The 3798-nt window shown below is 46.3% G+C and overlaps 1 non-coding gene across 1 annotated transcript; it reads left to right on the top strand.

Moving 5' to 3' along the window:
* Window positions 1-2567: 2567 nt before the first annotated feature.
* On the top strand, window positions 2568-2675 carry LOC127229444 (U6 spliceosomal RNA). The gene has a single exon (XR_007835134.1). It is a non-coding gene; the product is annotated as a U6 spliceosomal RNA (small nuclear RNA).
* The last annotated feature ends 1123 nt before the right edge of the window (window positions 2676-3798 follow it).

Raw genomic sequence — 3798 nt, 5'->3', positions numbered from 1 at the left:
TCTTCAAGAGCTATCTCATCTTGAAAATCCTGTAAGGAGAATTTTCCCCTGCAAGGACAGATTAACTTTGTCCCCATGCTGCTTTAGACACAAAGTGACACACAAAGTAATTATATTAATGCAAAGTGTACTTTTGGATAAATCACCACAAATCTACAAAAGATTGGTCACTTAGAAATCTCCCTAGGAGATGTCAAGAAAATGCACACTTATTGTTCCCCACGTCTACACAAATCACAGTTGAGTTCTCCTGAACGCCTTTGTTTCTCTGTGTTCCAAATGGCTCTACAGAACCCAATTGCTCAGAAAAGTCCCTAAGACAAATATGCTCAGCCTTCCTTGTCGTCCTCGGATGCCCTGATAGCTAGCAGAAAACCTAAATTCTAAATGTTCTCACAAATTGACAAGGCCTGTCACATATGATGTAGTAGCCCTAACTATCCATCAAAACCTGGATGGCTCTGAACTCCAAGGTGCACCAATGGGGGAGAAACTTAACAAGGTTCAGACTTTTGGGGAGTCCAAATATTCATTTCTGTTCACTAAATAAAGACAAAAAGCAGCCAGTAGTGACTGGGGTGGATGATCTTTGCAATAAATTGACCCCAGCTGGTGTTCCAACCATTGGATCATGTCTCCCTACCCGAGGTCAAGTTGTGAGTGGATGGCACCCCAAATCTGTTTTTTTTTTTCCTGTAACGGTTGTTGCTGGAGCTGTTAGGGTGAAAGCCTGGGCCATGACATCCCTAATAGGTTAGGCTCAGCAGCCTGCCCACAATAGGCCAGTTAAAAAGACCAAATAGTCAAAAGCAGAGAAAGGAAATTCATCCAAGTCACCACAGAGAGGGTCACTGAGCCCCAGATTGTTTTCTAGGGTCCTGACCTGCAGAGGTAAAGGGTATGCATAGCTTAGCAGTCCTGGTCAACACGTGGTCCCATTGATGACTGACCCATCTTTGTATCAGCTCCTGCCTCTTGTTCAAGCTGCTCTGACAAGGCGTGAGATCTGCATGGACTCTTTCCGAAGAAGTTGCATATTTGCCTGGCCTCATGGCCCAGCATTTTCCTTCTCCATCATGAGCTACCTGGGGAATTTTGATTCCTTCAGTTCCAGTAGTCTGGTAGCTGTGTGGAGGTGAAGGACACACAAATGTCTCCTAAAGAGATTTTTCACCTGGCTGGATAGTTCAAGTACAATTTGTGGGACTTTGGTGAGCTGAGACCTAGAAGGCAACAGTGGCTTTCTTTATGGCAGGAAGTGTCCAAGCGGGCCACCGGGGAAGGTTGCAGTTTGGGGGAAAGGCTTGGATATGAGCCTACCAGAGGAAATGTTGGGTTTAGGTCCTGTCACCAAACATAACTAAGTAGCAGGTTGACCCCTTGAGGATGTGATGTTCACTGCAAATCATAAGCCCTTGGTTGTCAGAGTAAGACATATCTGCGCACTATGGCCACATCTATGTCCTAGCAGAGCTAAGGAGAACCAGCCTGGAACCTGGGCTTCAGGGACCACAGCCCTGTTGGTCACTCAAAACTGGATCTTCTCTGCAAATCTGTCTCAGGAACTTTCCATGCCAGGGACACTGGGATAACAGGCAGACCTCAATTTTCTAAGGAAAGCAAAATGAAACAACCTTTGCAGCTCTGCCATGCCCTAACAGGGAGCACAATGCCTGCCTGGAGAAGGCTTCGCCTGCCAGGATCCAAAGCCACATGGGCAGGAAGCTGGCATGGCCTGGTACTCTGGTGATGGGAAGCCAAGAACCCAGAGAGGTTCCCAGCCTAACCAAATGCCCCATGAAGACATAGGTCCGAAGTTATACTCTGACTCCAGTAAGTGACAGAATCCACTTCCTTCTCTGAGATGAGCTGCCCTCTGCTGGAGAATGGGAGGGAACCGAGCGTTCCTGTCCAATCTGTCCAAAGAGAGGAAGTAAACCTGTGGCTGCAGGAGGACTCTCAGGCAACTTCTGGGCTACTGTGGACACGGATCTCTACTGTGGACACAGATCTCCACTGTGGACACGGATCTCCACTGTGGACACGGATCCCTACTGTGGACACGGATCCCTACTGTGGACACGGATCTCTACTGTGGACACGGATCTCCACTGTGGACACGGATCTCCACTGTGGACACGGATCTCTACTGTGGACACGGATCTCTACTGTGGACACAGATCCCTACTGTGGACACGGATCTCTACTGTGGACACAGATCCCTACTGTGGACACAGATCTCCACTGTGGACACGGATCTCCACTGTGGACACGATCTCTACTGTGGACACGGATTCCTACTGTGGACACGGATCTCCACTGTGGACACAGATCTCCACTGTGGACACGGATCTCTACTGTGGACACGGATCTCTACTGTGGACACAGATCCCTCCCTATTTTGTCATTCTCAGCTATGAACCTTGAGGAACTCACTGACTCTCAGTTTCTAACCTCAGCAGAGAGCAGAGAGCTTTTCCTCATATAACTGCACAAGAGATGAATGCAGTGTCACCAGAATCCAGCAGAGAATGACCTGAAGACATTAGAAGAAAATCCATTTTAATGTCCAGAAAAGAACAGCAGCACACACACTAAAACTGGAATGATAGAGAAGATGAGCATGCACTCTGTGCGAGAGTGGCATGCAAATTCATGAGGCATTCCATATTTTTAAATGGAAAAGATTTTTTTTTTAAAGAATGGAAAAGTTGGAGGAGTTGGAGAAGGGAAACTGTAATCAGAACATATTATATGGGAAAAAAAAATCTATTTTCAATTTAAAAAATTTTAAAGGCACAAACCACAGGGGAAAGGGTTGATTTGATTAAAACCACAAACTGCTAAGTGAAAATGATCGATGACAAAGTGTAGTGAGTAGCCAAAGGTGGGGGGAGGTCCTTACGGAACATTGGCGAACAGGATATTGAAAAGGAGTCCTATAAATCAGTCACAGAAAGGCGGCCAACCTAAATCACAGATGGGTAGTCTCCAAAGACTCAGCAGACCTGGAAGGCTCATGCAGGGGAAATTCAGGGGGACATATCCACAGAGCGATGGGAGACAATGGTTTGCAAAGGGTCACATAAAGCAGCCGCTCCCAGTTGCATATGTCATTTACAGGTGATGCCAGCCCCCCAGACAGGCAGCTCCTGGGCATCTGACCTTGCAGGGGCATTTTCTCTGTCGGGCTGTGATGGTCTCTGCATGTCTCTGGCCCATGTCACTCGTCCTTGTTCTTATTGCCAGGTGTCTCTGTGCGAGATCCCAGCTTCCTGAGATTGTTGCTCTGCCAGGTGTCTCTGTGCAAGATCCCAGCTTCCTGAGATCGTTGCTCTGGGTATTTTTTATATTATCATTATTAGAGTTTTAGATGCATGACTCCCCTTGAATTCTGGCAAGTGTTCATATGACAAATATCCAAATGAAGACTCCACAAAAGTAACAAGAAATTCACAGGAGAAGAATCAGCAAGAGTCTTCCCTACCCCTCAAAAACACCAACCCACAAATGCACAAAATATTCAGTGTTCACTGTCATTACTTAGTAGAGACCAAATGAAAGTGAGATTCTATCTCTCAGTTAAAACTTCACAAAACTAGCCAGGCATTGGTGGCGCACACCTTTAATCCCAGCACTCGGGAGGCAGAGGCAGGCAGATCTCTGTGAGTTCGAGTCCAGCCTGGTCTACAGAGTTAGTTCCAGGATTAGCTCCAAAGCTACACAGAGAAACCCTGTCTCAGAAAACCAAAAAACAAAACAACAACAAAACAAAACAAAGCAAAAAAAAAAAAAAAA

The sequence above is a fragment of the Phodopus roborovskii genome, unplaced genomic scaffold, assembly GCF_943737965.1.
Source record: "Phodopus roborovskii unplaced genomic scaffold, PHOROB, whole genome shotgun sequence".
NCBI lineage: Eukaryota > Metazoa > Chordata > Mammalia > Rodentia > Cricetidae > Phodopus > Phodopus roborovskii.
The sequence above is the reverse complement of the archived record's forward strand: the minus strand, read 5'-3'. Positions and strand labels throughout refer to the sequence as shown.